This window comes from Palaemon carinicauda, chromosome 39, assembly GCF_036898095.1.
Source record: "Palaemon carinicauda isolate YSFRI2023 chromosome 39, ASM3689809v2, whole genome shotgun sequence".
Taxonomy (NCBI): domain Eukaryota; kingdom Metazoa; phylum Arthropoda; class Malacostraca; order Decapoda; family Palaemonidae; genus Palaemon; species Palaemon carinicauda.
The window spans coordinates 23,358,768-23,374,519 of record NC_090763.1 but is presented as its reverse complement, the minus strand read 5'-3'; the positions used below and the strand labels follow the sequence as shown (position 1 = coordinate 23,374,519).

The window sequence follows — 15,752 nt, the reverse complement described above, 5'->3', positions numbered from 1 at the left end:
TGATCTCGTGAGCTTTAACCCTCGCTGGTGCATGGACTCTTGAGGAAGTCTCATACGCCTTGCGGATGGTCTCACGGATCCAGAAGGATATCGTGTTCCTCGACACCTCCCTCTTAGTTCTGCCTGTGCTAATGAAGTCGTCGACATTCAGGTCTGAGATGCCGAGTTCTCTTAAAATAGCGCCGGAGACACCTGACGGGACAGAGAAGCCTCTCACATGAACCACCACCTCCGGTAAGGAAGGAATAGTGAAGGCCTCGAACCTAGGATCGTGGATCACTGGGTTCTGAGTCTTGGCCACAAACTCTGGCACAAAAGTCAAGGAGATCTCCTTCCAACCACCTGCGTGAGTGACATTACAAGAGAGGCCGTGTAACTCCCCGACTCTCTTTACCGATGCTAAGGCTAGCAGAAAAAAACAGTCTTAAAGGTCAAGTACCTGTTTGAGGCACGGCTCAAGGGTTCATACGGAGCATGAGTAAGAGACCCGAGAACTAAGGTGACATCCCACCGGGGAACTCGAAGTTCCCTCGGGGGCACGACTGTTCGAAGCTCTTAATGAGCATAGAAATTCCCAGAGCGTTGGAGATATCTATGCCCTTCAGACGGAACACCATTGCAAGGGCAGACCTGTACCCTTTAATGGCAGAAACCAAAATAAGCTTATCTCTGCGAAGAAAGACTAGGAAGTCTGCGATCTGAGTCAGAGGCTCCGACTGGAGAGATACCCCTTCCACTACACCACTCACAGAAGACCAACCACTTCCCCTGGTAGACTGAGGAGGAGGATCTTCTAAGGTACCCTGACATCTCTCTCGCAGCGAGTTGCGAGAACCTCGCGTTCTGAGGAGATGCTGGATAGTCTCCATGAGTGAAGTCTGAGCGACTGCACCGCCTGGTGGTACCTGTTCGACAAGGGTTGCCGAAGGAGATTGGGCCAGTGTGGTAGTTCTCTCGGTTCCTCGACCAAGAGCGACAACATATCGGGAAACCACTCCATGTGTGGCCATAGTGGAGCAATGAGAGTCATCCTGAGTCCTGGAGCTACTAGGACCCGGTACAGGACTGTGCAAAGCAAGCAAAAATGGGGGGGGGGGAAGTGGAGCAATTCAAGAGATCCCAAGGATATTGCAGTGTGTCCTCGAACGCAACCGCGGGATCTGGTACTGGAGAGCAAAACACGGCAAGCTTGGCGTTGTGCCGGGTTGCAAAAGGTCAATACATGGTTGTCCCCAGACGTCGAGTACTCAACTAGCAACCCGAGGGTGAAGAGACCATTCTGCCCACTATTACCTGGTTTCTGTGACTTAGGGCGTCTGCCCAAACACTTCTCTTGCCTGGAATGTACCTGGCTGACAAGGTTACGTATTGACTCTCTGCCCACAGAAACACCTGCCTCGTCAACTGCTGCATGGCCCCTCGCTCGTTGACGTGCGCGACCACGGACGTGTTGTCGCTCATCAGCACTACCGGGTGCTCTCTCAAACAGGCCTGGAAATGAAAGTGTGCTCTCGAGACTGCCATCATTTCCAGCACATTGATGTGCAGGTGTTTCTTCTCTTCCGACCACACACCTGACACGACAAAGTCGTCCAGGTGTGCACTCCAACCTTCCGTGGACGCGTCTGTGAACAGACGGAACTGAGGTGGAGGAGGGTTTATGAGAAAACCCCCTCATGAGGTTCTCCTCATTTAGCCACCAAAGGAGATCCTCCCTTACCTTCCGTTCCATGAGGACCAGACGAGAGGGAGGATCAGTGGCTGCCGACCACTGGTCGTTCAGACACCACTGAAGGGAGCGGAGATGGATCCGCCCGAAAGGAACGACCTTCTCCAGCGAGGAGAGGTGACCTAGAAGAGCTTGCCACTGGAGGGCTGGAATGCCGAGTCGATCAGCATTCCCAGATACTTCACCTTCGGCTTGGGAATGAGGTTCGACTTCTCGCAGTTCACCACGATCCCCAGATCACGAAAAACTGCCAGAAGCGAGTCTCGAGCCTGAATCAACTGCTCCTGGAAGGAGCGAGAATCAGCCAGTTGTCGAGGTACATCAGTAGGCGGATGCCCCTTGATTGGGCCCAAGCTGCTACCGTCGTCTACACTCGCGTGAACATTTGGGGAGCTGTACACAGTCCGAAGCACAGGACTTTGAACTGGTACACCGTGCCCAGGAAGGTGAATCGGAGGTACTTTCTAGACGACCGGTGAACTGGTACTTGAAAGTACGCGTCCTTCAAGTCTATCGAAAGCATGAAGTCGTACTGCCTGATGGCTAACAGCACAGTGCAAACTGTTAGCATCTTGAACGCAGTTTGCTGAACAAACTTGTTCAATGGCGAAAGGTCGATGATCGGTCTCCAACCTCCTTGTGACTGATCGTGTACGACTTCTAGCGCATCCTTCTCCAACATTTCCTGGACCTCCGCCTCCAAGGCCAGAGCCTTCAGGGATGTTGAAGCATATGTGTGGAACGCTATTGGAGTGGAGGATAGGGGGGGGCGATGAAGCACGAACGGGAGCTTGTACCCTTCGCGAAGGGTCGACACTACCCATTCCTCGGCCCCGAGGTGCTGCCACATCACTAAGCTCCGCCTCATACCGCCAGCCAACCAATCAGCACAACTGCCAGGTTTTCTTTCTCTTCGGCTGTTTCAGCTGAGGTGAAGCGAATTCCTATATTAAATGATTACGAGGTTTGTATATCATGTCGCAACATATATACTGTATATATATATATATATATATATATATATATATATATATACAGTGATACCTCTCCATACGATCTTAATTCGTTCCAGAAACTACTTCGTATGTTAAAACGATCGTATGTTGGAGCAAATATTCCCATAAGAATACATGGTAATTTATTTAATTCGTTCCTCAGCCTAAAAACCCATAATAAATCCTTAATAAATGGCTACACATAATTACACATGACATTAATACAATACCTGTATAATAAATACATATTACAAACCAAAAAAAAAGAATAATAATAATGAAATAATAAATAAAAAACGGGTTGTAATGTAACACTTTACCTTAGCGACAGGCCAGCGGAGGTGTAGGGACTTCTACGCAGGAGGAGACGGAAGATCAGCGAGGAGGTAGGGACGGTGACTTTGTACGATAACGTGTACGATAACTTACACTAACTTACACTACTACGTCAACTTTAACTTAACTTAGCTTATTTTTTTTTTTTTTTATAATTTTATATTTTTTTTTTACATTTTTTCTTTTCTTATCTTTAATTTTCATCACTTTCACTCGATTCGGTCTTCCTTTTCTTTGCTTCACTTTCTTTCTTTTTATCATGATCACTAGACCGTTTTAAAGATTTTTTAAAGAAACTATCGAGTGAAAGTTGCTTTGTACGGCTTTTGAGGATTTTTCTAAAATGCGTTAAGCAAACATCATCGAACTACGCAACAACACGGCAAACCTGAAGTTTCTGTGGGTGATGCTTGTCGATGAAATCAACAACGTGCTGATGATATGCCAACATCTGTTTTATTTCCGCCGTACCTAAGATTTGGCCTACCTCCTCGATCTCCTCCGACTCACTCAACTGCGCTTGGAACTCATCATGCTGCATGGCTTGCAGCTCCTTGAGTTCCTCAGTGGAGAGCTCTTCGTGATGCTCAACGACGAGTTCGGTGATGTCATCTTCATCCATCTCCAGACCCATGGACTTGCCAAGGGATACAATCTTTTCGACGTCTTCCTCGGCGGTAACCACAGGTTCATTCTCGGGGCCAAAACCTTCGAAATCTCTGGGAGCAACAGCATCAGGCCAAAGCTTCTTCCAAGCGGAATTCAGGGTCCAACGAGTTACTCCCTCCCAAGCCTGATCAATGATCTTTAAGCAGTGCACGATATTAAAGTGGCTCCTCCAAAATTCACGCAAAGTTAAGTTGGTGCTTTGCGTGACATTAAAGCACTGCTTAAATAAGTGCTTGGTGTAGAGCTTTTTGAAATTAGAGATGACTTGCTGGTCCATGGGCTGGAGGATAAGGGTGGTATTCGGTGGAAGATACAACACCTTGATGAATTTGTATTCGTCGATGATACCATCTTCGAGTCCGGGGGGGTGAGCGGATGCATTGTCCAAACAAAGCAAGCACTTCAAAGGCAAATTCCTCTCCTGAAGATACTTCTTGACAGCAGGGCCGAAAACTACGTTTACCCATTCCACAAAGATATGCCTAGTAACCCAAGCCTTAGAATTAGAACGCCATAGAACATGTAGCAGGTCTTTACTAATTCTATGTGCTTTAAATGCCCTAGGGTTTTCGGAATGGTAAATCAATAACGGCTTTATTTTGCAGTCCCCGCTGGCGTTGGCAGAAAGCGCAAGAGTCAACCGATCCTTCATTGGCTTATGTCCAGGCATTTTCTTCTCTTCGGCGGTAATGTACGTTCGACTAGGCATCTTTTTCCAAAACAGACTGGTTTCATCACAGTTGAACACCTGCTGCTCTACGTAACCTTCCTCCGCCACGATGCTTTCGAACTTTTTAACACAGTCTTTAGCAGCCTTGGTGTCCGAACTCGAAGCTTCTCCATGACGAACAACTGAATGAATCCCGGTCCGTTTCCTAAATTTCTCGAACCAACCTCGAGACGCCTTGAATTCCTCCGTCGTAGGATCGGCTGAACTCTCCCCCGCGTCACCACGAGAGCGCGCCGCCTTCAAGTCACTGTAGGTAGCGCTGGCCTTCTCACAAATGATCGTTTCCGTGATCGTATCGCCAACAATCTCCTTGTCTTTGATCCATATTAACAAAAGGCGTTCCATCTCTTCAAGGGTAGGGCTACGACGTTTGGAAATAATCGTGATCCCTTTGAAGGTTTCACTGCTTTAATGGCTGACTTCTGTTTTATGATCGTCGAGATCGTAGACATATTCCGGCCATATTGTTTAGCCAGATCGCTAACACGTACACCTCGCTCATGCTTTTCTATTATTTCCTGCTTTAATTCTAATGAAAGCATAGACTTCCTCTTTTTCTCACCACTTCTACTACTTCCTGAACCGAAACTAAGCTTTTTAGGACCCATGATTACGGAACACAGAAAACAACACGTGAAAAGGCAAGATAAAAAACTGTTAAAACTGAACGAATAGAGGACAACCACACGATGCGCACGAGATGAGAGGACTGATCAAGGTGACGCTCGATTCGCGTCCCTCCGATGTGCTGCCGTCTAGCGCCGTCAACAACAAACGACGCTGGACGCTTTCGAGAAAATTTCACGGGTAAGCGTATTGTTTACTTCGTATGTTGGAGCAACACTTCGTATGTTGAGACAGAAATTTGGTCGAATTTTACTTCGTATGTTGGAAAATTCGTATGTTAGGACAATCATATGTAGAGGTTCCACTCTATATATATATCTTTGGGCTCCGACCTGTGCCGCCCAGTGAAATGCTCCTTTTACATCATTTCTAAGGTAGAAACTGCTATGAATTTACCAGAGAAAAAATTGTATAGGAATGCTAGGTTGAACCCAGCTCGCTCACCTAATAAGGTGTCGGTATGATATACTGGGGCGTGATAAATCACAACCAGAGGTCTCGCACTATTTAGATATCTCCTCTCAATATCCATGTTACAGCGAGGTGCCGTTCAACACCTAACTCCGATCTCTACTACCAACAGTCCAACCCACGCCTGTGACGTCACTCCTTTTCATAGCACGTTGCTACACACACTGTGTTTATTTCTGTGGTGTTTTTTCTCGGTTGTTTACCCAGGATTTATTCATGATGTCGGACTCTACTGTCTCTCCATCTAAGTTAAGTACCAGATCTATGAGTTTTGAGTCTTTGGAGGTAGCCTTGCCCTTAGTTTTATTTCCATCACAGTTTTTATTATTACTGTTCGCGGCCCCGCTTCACGGCCGCCATGGTGGCTGGCTACCTTCTCTCACTCGTTCTTAACGCCTTAAAATTAGTCCTCTATACTAATTTTTTTTCGTTTCGAACCTTGCTGGGTAATATCACCGTTCACACCCTGTGTTATTTCATTACATTATGATTATGGTATTTTCGCTGTTATGATATCAATCTACGTATCATAGTTGATGTTAGGTTGGCATGCCTGCTCGCCTTCGGGCGCTCCCTAGTTGGTTACTTCACGCTATTACGTTTTTTACCTAGCAGAATACGTTACAGTATTTTATATTACCACCTAGTTTTTTGCTTTAGTTTTAGTAGGACTCTCGCGAGGCAGTTCTTTTTAGTTTACTGTGTTTTATTACGATCGGCATCTACCCGATTTACAGTAGTGTTATGTTGGCCCCCCTGTCCAGCTCGGTACCGACCCGCGCTGGAGGGCTCGGCTCGTTATTTCCCTGCCTCTCCCCTGCGTCCCTCTCTTACTATGAATCTTATCGCATGCTTTCCTATTCATTATATCATATTATATTACCTAGTCATTTATCCATTTATGATCATTCCGTTATTATCTGTCGTGGTTCATCAGCCAGGTTGGTACGCCTGGTCTCCCTGTCCCACGTGATCGCCTCCTGCCTCCCCATTGGCTTGATCTCGTTGTAGGGGTATGGCAACCCCCTCCTCCCGCCTACCCCATCCCCACTCCAGGGATGCCTCTCCTCTCTATGAGACTTGGAGTCAGCTGTTTTGTCTTACGGGTCAAGTCCTCTCGGTCCCCAGTCCCCCCCCGGGTGTCGACTGACTCCTTTCCCTAGCGGAACCGTGAAAACTAGCGAGGCTATATATATATATTTTTTTACGCTTACTCTTGCCCTTTCGTAGCCGTTTTCTCTCCGCCGCTCTGATTGGCCATCGATCGGCTGGAATGATTTCAGCTATGCTTTGGGTTTTACAGCGTTTCCCCCGTGTCGTTCCGCACCCCACGGGACCCAGTCAATAGGATTCCCCCCACCCTTCCCGTGTGACGTTCCGCATACCACGGACCCCATACGATGTTAGCTCCCTTTTATTTGCAGGAATCCCTTTTGTACCTTTCGAGCTTTGTTGAACTTTGTCGAGTTTTTTGGTTAAGGTCCTTGCGACCGTCGGTGAGTCTCTGACCCCCCCCCCCCCCGTTTGTCCTGCCTACCCCGGTAGGCTAGCAATGACCCCTGGGTCTCTCTCAGTTGTCTCCCCGGAGCCAACGGTATATCATTAACCCTATTATTATTCATTATATTTTATACTCGACTGTTCCCCTTCTGAATGATCATAGCCATACGGATTTGATTTGTTTGCATTTTACCTTATTAAGTGTTTTCTACTGATCGCCCTCACAGCTTAGAATGCAATACCTACCCGGCGGTTGCCGGTTTACTTTAAGCACCCGGAGCCCCCGGGCTCCTCTAGGACCCTTACCTACTACGGGATACTTATGTATCTTTATTTTACAGGTGGTCCACTGTAAGATGACAGCCTGTGCGGCGGTACTTCACTAAGCTTGCGGCCACGATGTATGTAGGTCGCACGCCCACTGTGCTGTCTTGTTGACGAACTGACCGTATGGCACCCCGACAACTGTCTGGTCTGTTATAAGCTGGTTTCTACACTCACCTTGGACTCGGTAAGTGGAACTGCAGTTACTATTTAAATTTACATAATATTAATCTTTGACATTCCTGTTTTTTCCACTGTGTCCTCTAGTCGATGACCCCGTTTTCACAAGGAGATATCTAAACCTTCTTATTTCACTTCCTACGTTGAAGTCACTTGCCACTAGTAACGGTCTATTCTCTTTCAGAGCTCCCAGCCTGCTAAGACCTCAGCCCTGGCGACCCTTAAGGTCTGGGTTGGCGGGTTCGCCCGCAACGTTAAGGCTAAGAAGTCTTACGTTCTCTCTGAAGAATGGAGTTCCCTTATCTACCCCAATGCCAAGACATCGGCTGCGGTTCCTAAAGATGTGGCGGACCCCATCATCGCTAAGATCAAGACCTTGCTCTTAGCCCAAGACCAGGAGGAGATGGGCGAGACCATAGCAGAAGACGTCACGGCTATTAGCCTCGACATAGAACCGATGGCCCTTGACGAACCGGATCCAGGTAGGGAGGTAAGTGAGGCAGGTGGGTCCCGGGCTAAGATTCCTCTCCTTAGCCCGACTTTCCCTTCTACTACTTCTACCCATTCTTCTTTTCAGGGCTTCCCGGGGAAACACGGGGCTGATATCAGGCCTTGCCCAGTTACCCCGAAGATTAAGGCTCAACGCAGGCCTTTACTCAAGACCCGTAAGTCTTCCAAGTCTCCGAAGTCTGTCAAGACTTCTTCTTCTAGAGTCCCCAAAGACTCTACTGTCGCGTCTTCGTCTTCTCATGGTTCGAGAACGACGCCAGCCTCCGTTCCCACCCCGGTGGCTCCCTTTGACCCGGAAGCTTTCTCCAACAAACTTTTGACTCAGATCGGGTCCATGATGTCATCCCTCACTGAGAGGAGGCAAAATAATGAGAGCTTAGTGGAAAGCCTCATGCGTTCGGGACTGCCGCAACAGCAGCAATACGCCATCCCCGACGCCTCCAAGCTCCTGGAATTCACAAAGAATAACCCATGGAAGATGGCTCTGCATTCTCCTTTCAAAGATGGCATGCTGACCATCGAGGGTTTTGGCACCCGGCCTATCGAGGACTTTGAGTTCTACCCGCCGGGCCTCCAATTCCCCTTCCCCGGCTTCGCTCGTTTGACCGAGGAAGCTCTTATTCGGTTGGATAAAGTTCCTAAGGAGACTGTAATCTATCCTAAGGAACAAGCCCAGTCTACCTGGGTTCGCACATTGAATGAGTGGGATTGTGTGAACACTATGCTCACACCTCACAAGAGCTCATACACGATGTTCGTGGTCTATGAGCAAACCCCCAATCCATGCGTCACCAAGATGATGGACCTAGCCTATCAGGCCATCAAGGAGGACAAGCCGTTACCGCAGCTCCGGGAGACGGACCTGACTTCCCTCCTCTTCCCGGGTGACCAAGAGTGCTGGCATAACGCCCCGGCCACCTTCACGACAGGCAAACTGAGCGCTGACTGTGCCTCCACACAGTTCAGCGAGCGTCTCCCCAGGCTTCCGGACTCGCTGATCCGCTTTGAGTTCGAAGCCCGGTGCAGGCTTAGTAGGTCTATCAATTCAGCCACTATGGCTGAGATGACCGCCATTACATACGAGGAGGAACCCCTCTTTAAGGTTCTCACTAAATCCCTCCTGCAGACTCTGTTGGTCGATGCCTACGAGTTCCTCGCAGCCAGGTTTCGTTGCCGAAGACATGTTTTGTCTGAGGCTACTATCAGACATGAGCCTAACAGGCTCATTAAAGCCCCAGTCTGGGGTCCGGATCTATTCCCAGAGGACTTGGTGAACACCGTCCTCAGCGAGGCTGCCAGGGTTAACCAAAGCCTCAAGGTTAGGTGGGGCCTAGTCCCTAAGCGAAAGTTTGAGCCAGCTGGCACCTCTGCTCGAGGCAGGAAGAGGCTGAGGCCCTTCCACTCCTCTCAGAACCGACAACCCCTTCAGTTCGTGCAAACCGTTCCGGTGGCACAAGGTAACCAGCCTTCTACTTCGAAGGGGCACCCTCAACAACAATATGTGTTGGTCCCTCAGGCTCAGGTAACATCGACCTCGTATGCTACCTCCCCTGCCTTTAACCCCGCCTATGAATCCCAAGGTTCCTTCCAAGGCTACCAACGCGCCAGAGGTGCCTTTCGTAACAGGGGTAGCAGAAGGGGTTTCACCCGAGGCAAGGCATTCCGCGGAGGCCGAGGAGGCAAATCATCATCAGCCCATTGAAAATCCTCAGGTAGGGGGAAGACTTTACGTCTTTCGAAATCGTTGGAAGTTCAGCAATTGGGCTTTCAGCATAATTTCCAAAGGTCTGGGGTGGAGTTGGATAGAAGGGCCCCCTCCACCAACCAGTTTCTATCAACTTCCAACGAAAGAGCTAGTCTCGTTTGCAGACGACCTATTGCAGAAGAACGCAATTCAAAGGGTTCATCACTTAAAATTTCAAGGTCGCTTGTTCAGCATGCCAAAGAAAGACTCAGACAAGCGAAGAGTAATCCTGGACCTGTCCCGTCTAAACTCCTACATTCAATGCGACAAGTTCCACATGTTAACCGTCTCTCAGGTGCGGACCTTACTTCCCCGTGGGGCCGTCACCACCTCTATAGATCTTACAGATGCCTACTATCACGTTCCGATAGCAAGGCATTTTCGTCCTTTCCTAGGCTTCAAACTAGGCAGCCAAGCCTACGCATTCAAAGTGATGCCATTCGGGCTCAACATAGCACCCAGGATCTTCAACAAACTGGCAGAGATGGTAATTCAAGAACTACGAACCCAGGGGATTCAAATAGTAGCTTACCTGGACGACTGGCTCGTCTGGGCAGACAACGTCGAGAACTGCCTCACGGCAACAAACAAAGTGCTAACCTTCCTTCGACAGTTGGGGTTTCAGGTCAACCTCGACAAATCCCGCCTGGTCCCGGAGACCAAGTTTCAATGGCTGGGATTACAATGGGACCTACGTTCCCATACGCTATGTCTCCCGAAAGCCAAGAGGACAGAAATAGCAAAGAATACGAAACGTTTTCTCAGGGACAAGTTGACGTCCAGGAGGAACCAAGAAAGAATCCTAGGCTCCTTGCAGTTCGCCTCCATGACAGATATTGTTCTGAAGGCCAAGCTAAAAGACATAAACAGAGTATGGCGCTCCAGGGCAAACGGGAAGCATCGAGACAAAAGAGCTCGACTTCCTCCAATTCTAAGAAAGAGACTCCATGGACAAAGGTCAAAAGTCTATCGAAGTCAGTCCCCTTACAACATCCGGCCCCAGGACTCGTCATTCACACAGACGCCTCCTTAACAGGTTGGGGAGGATACTCCCAACACAGAAAAGTCCAGGGACTATGGTCGACTGTATTTCGACTTCACATCAATGTTCTAGAGACCATGGCGGTATTCCTTACTCTAAAGCGACTGACCCCAGCCAAGAACCTTCATATCAGACTAGTTCTAGACAGCGCAGTCATAGTCCACTGCATAAACAGAGGAGGCTCCAAGTCAGCCCACATAAATCATGTCATGTTAGCAATATTTTCCATGGCAGCATCGAACAAGGGGCATCTGTCGGCAGTCCATCTAGCGGGAGTGCGGAATGTAGTGGCGGACGCACTTTCGAGGACAACTCCACTGGAGTCGGAATGGTCCCTGGATCAACAGTCATTCAAATGGATCTTATCTCAGGTCCCGGGTCTCCAGGTAGACCTGTTTGCGACAGAGTCCAACCACAAACTAGAATGTTACGTAGCCCCTAACCTGGACCCTCGGGCTTATGCCACAGATGCAATGTCGTTAGATTGGAACACTTGGAAGAGGATTTACTTGTTCCCTCCGATAAATTTTCTCATGAAAGTGTAGGACAAACTCAGGTCTTTCAGAGGCCAAGTAGCTCTGGTAGCCCCCAACTGGCCCAAGAGCAGTTGGTTTCCTCTGTTGGTGTAACTGGGTCTCCACCCTCGACAGATACCCAAACCAATACTAACACAAGTAGTACAAACTCGCAATGTGTTAGCTTCCTCAAGAATTCAGAGTGCCCTAACTTTATGGACTTCATGAAATTTGCAGCCCAAAGAGGTGCAGCTATTGACCCCCAAAATACCCTGTTTTTGGAATCGGACAAAAGGGAATCCACCCTCCGACAATATGACTCGGCTGTTAAAAAACTTGCAAAGTTTTTAAGGGACTCAAAGGTTGAAAAGATGACTATGAATCTGACAGTAACCTTCTTCAGAACTCTCTTTGAATCAGGCCTTGCAGCCAACACCATTACTACGATTAAGTCAGCCTTGAAAAAGATTTTCCATATTGGTTTTAATATTGACCTTACGGATTCATACTTCTCGTCAATCCTGAGAGCCTGCGCCAGATTGAAACCATCAACTCGCCTTAGCGCAGTTTCCTGGTTTTTGAATGATGTCCTTAAGCTGGCCTCTGACACTCTTAACGAATCTTGCAATTACATACCGTTATTAAGGAAGACCTTGTTCCTATTGAGCCTAGCTTCTGGCGCCAGAATTTCAGAACTGTCAGCTTTGACTAGAGACCCAGGTCATATTGAATTCCTCTCTTCAGGAAAAGTCCTTCTCTCCCCTAACAAAGTTTTCTAGGCTAAAAATGAGGACCCTCAGAACAGATGGTCCTTCTGGAAGATTGTTCCACTTCCTCAGGACCCATCCTTGTGTCCAGTTACCACCCTGAAATCCTACTTAAATAGAACTTCCATGAAGTCCACAGGGCCCTTATTCATTAGAGAAAATGGAGGAACCATTACCCTGAAAGGAATCAGACAACAGATTCTTTATTTTATTAAACAGGCTAACCCTGACTCATTCCCCCATGTCCATGACATACGAGCTGTAGCTACTTCAGTTAATTACTTCCACCATATGAATTTTGATGAGCTTACGAAATATACAGGCTGGAAGTCCCCTAAAGTTTTTAAACGCCACTACTTAAAACCTTTGGAAGCTCTAAAATTTGCTACAGTAGCAGCTGGGAATGTGGTTCCTCCTGAAGGTAATGAGTCTTAATCACAACGTCTTGCTCTATCCCCCTTCCTCCTACCTGCCTTACTTATTGTTCCTACTTAGTTTTGGTTTTGTTTTACTTGAGCTACACCCTTATGGTGTATTGTTTTATACTCCTGTTAATAATCTTACGTTACTACAAATTGATTTTGATTATACCTGTTATTAGTCTTACTCTCCCACGAGTTGGTTTTTGTTATTTTACCATTAAGGATGTTATTTATTTTGATCTGCATCGTTTTTTGCTTTGCCTTACCTGCCATCCCTAGTGTGGGATTTTTGCCATAATTGTATTTATTATCCCTTAATGTTTGAGAGTACTTACCTACAGGATCCCTTGTATATCCCTTTCTTGGATTAAAACATGTTTTGATATTATTTTGTATTTAATTACTTCCCTTCAGGTATTGTGCCAAGTTTGGGCCCCCCTTTTCTTTGGTACTATTTCACTGGGCGGCACAGGTCGGAGCCCAGAAAAGGGATTTTGACGAAGGAAAAATCTATTTCTGGGCGAGAGACCTGTGCCGCCCAGTGAACCCACCCTACTTCCCTCCCATCTTGGGCCCCAATCTTGGGTGCTATAAGGAGTGACGTCACTGGCGTGGGTTGGACTGCTGGTAGTAGAGATCGGAGTTAGGTGTTGAATGGCACCTCGCTGTAACAGGGATATTGAGAGGAGATATCTAAATGGTGCGAGACCTCTGGTTGTGATTTATCATGCCCCAGTATATTATACCGACACCTTATTAGGTGAGCGAGCTGGGTTCAACCTAGCATTCCTATACAATTTTTTCTCTGGTAAATTCATAGCAGTTTCTACCTTAGAAATGATGTAAAAGGAGCATTTCACTGGGCGGCACAGGTCTCTCGCCCAGAAATAGATTTCTCCTTCGTCAAAATCCCTTATGTATATATATATATATATATATATATATATATATATATATATATATATATATATATATATATATATACACAGTAGACCCCTCCATGCGCCATTGATCCATTCCGGAGTTGGTATCGTATGGTGAAAATGTCGTATGGCGGGCAATAGAATAGCTAATGCGTGCAAAACCCCAGGTAAAAACATCAAAATTTTATATACTTATTGAAAATTAGTAACAAAATAGTATAGTAAGCACTGTACTACAGTACAGTATACTTATATATAATATACATGTACTGTACAATATATAAATAAATAACATTACAGGTATAAACCAAAATTATATACTGTACTGTAAAGGAAAAATTAAATTTTATTTACCTTTGGAGTGACGCGACTTGAGCAGGTAGTGGGTGGAGGCAGAGGGAGGAGGAGACGGCAGTTATAAAAACGTATCAATGCTAATTATGTTATGTACACTTAATAATAAAATTATTCTTACTATTAAACACTTAAAATTAAAAATGCTTTTTTTTTATTATCTTTGTCTTTTTTTATTTTTTTTTATTAGAACTTAAAAAATTACTCTTTTTTAGCTTTTTTAATAGAATCACTTATACAGTATCATCTTTGCATTCTGACACTTCTCTTTTGGAGAAATATCTATCCAAAGAAGCCTGTTTCTGACGATTCCTCAACATATTTCTGAAATGACTCATACACTTGTCATTAACCCTCTCCATAAGACGACCTGTGTGAAGTTTTTCTGGGTGTTTTTTTTCAATGAATCTCGTAAGGTTTTCATACCAACCGATAGCTTACCTTATTTCTGCCGATGTCGTTTCTTCAGTCTCCCCCCCCCCTCCTCGCCACCACTAGAGCTGTGCTCTTCTTGAATGATTGTCAACTGCATTGCCTCCAACTCCTTCAAGTCTTCAGTCGTAAGCTCCTCCCTGTGCTCCTCGATAAGGTTATGGACGTCAGCCTCATCGACAACAAGCCCCATGGACCTCCCGATTGAAATTATTTCCTCAACATCTCCCTCAGGCGCAGGATCATCAACAGCCTTGTCTTCGGTTGAGGGTTCGAAACCTTCGAAATCGCGTTCTGCCACAACAGCTGGCCACAGTTTCTTCCATGAGGAGTTCAAGGTGCGCCATGAAACATCATTCCAAGCTTTCTCGATCATCTTCAGGCATTGAACGATGTCAAAATGCCCCTTCCAAAATTCACGGAGGGTGAGTTGAGTGCTTTCGGTCACTTCGAAGCATCTTTTGAACAGATGCTTCGTGTAAAGCTTCTTAAAGTTGGCAATTACTTGCCGGTCCATAGGCTGGAGGAGAGGGGTGGTGTTCGGTGGCAGATAGAGAACCTTGATGAAGGAGAAGTCAGGATGAATGATGTCCTCGAGGCAAGGAGGATGAGCAGGGGCATTGTCCAGTACCAGGAGACATTTGACAGGAAGATTGTTCTCTTCTAAAAATTTCTTGACAGCAAGACCGAAGCAGACGTTTATCCACTCAATAAATATGGTCTTCGTGACCCAGGCCTTGGCATTAGACCTCCAAATTACCGAGAGCCTATCCTTCGTGATATTTTGTGCCTTGAAGGCACGAGGATTCTCTGAGTGATATACCAGTAGGGGCTTAATTTTTAAGTCCCCACTGGCATTTGCACAAAATGCGAGGGTAAGTCTGTCCTTCATCGGTTTATGGCCAGGAAGTTTCTTTTCTTCAGCTGTGATATACGTACGGCGGGGCATTTTCTTCCAGAAAAGGCCAGTTTCATCACAGTTAAACACTTGCTGAGGAATGTAGCCTTCTCTGGAAATTACTTTCTCAAACTTCTTGAGGAATTCTTCTGCTGCTTTCTTGTCAGAACTGGCCGCCTCTCCATGCCTGACAACTGAGTGAATACCAGTCTTCTTTCTAAAACGATCAAACCACCCATGAGAAGCCTTGAACTCTTGGGGGGCTTACTGCAACGTTCCTTCGTCTCCGCTGTCTCTCTGGGGTTCCACGAGATCGGCGAAGATGGCGCTCGCCTTGTGCGAAATTACAGATTGTGTGAGTGTATCACCAGCGATTTCCTTCCCTTTAATCCATAGTAGAAGGAGTCTCTCCATCTCGTCGTTGATTGAGGTCCTTCCACTGGCAAGGACAGTCATGCCTTTAGAAGACTTACTTGCTTTAATGGCTTCCTTGTTTTTGATGATTGTACAAATCATTGACTGATTACGGTCATATGTACTAGCGAGGGTAACGATGCGCATGCCTTCTTCGTATTTCTTTATTA

General features: G+C 46.6%; 1 protein-coding gene across 7 annotated transcripts in view; it reads right to left on the bottom strand.

Moving 5' to 3' along the window:
- The window catches only part of LOC137631078 (PHD finger protein 20-like protein 1), a 216,878-nt gene that overhangs the window by 127,030 nt on the left and 74,096 nt on the right, over positions 1-15,752 (bottom strand). The window lies entirely within an intron of this gene.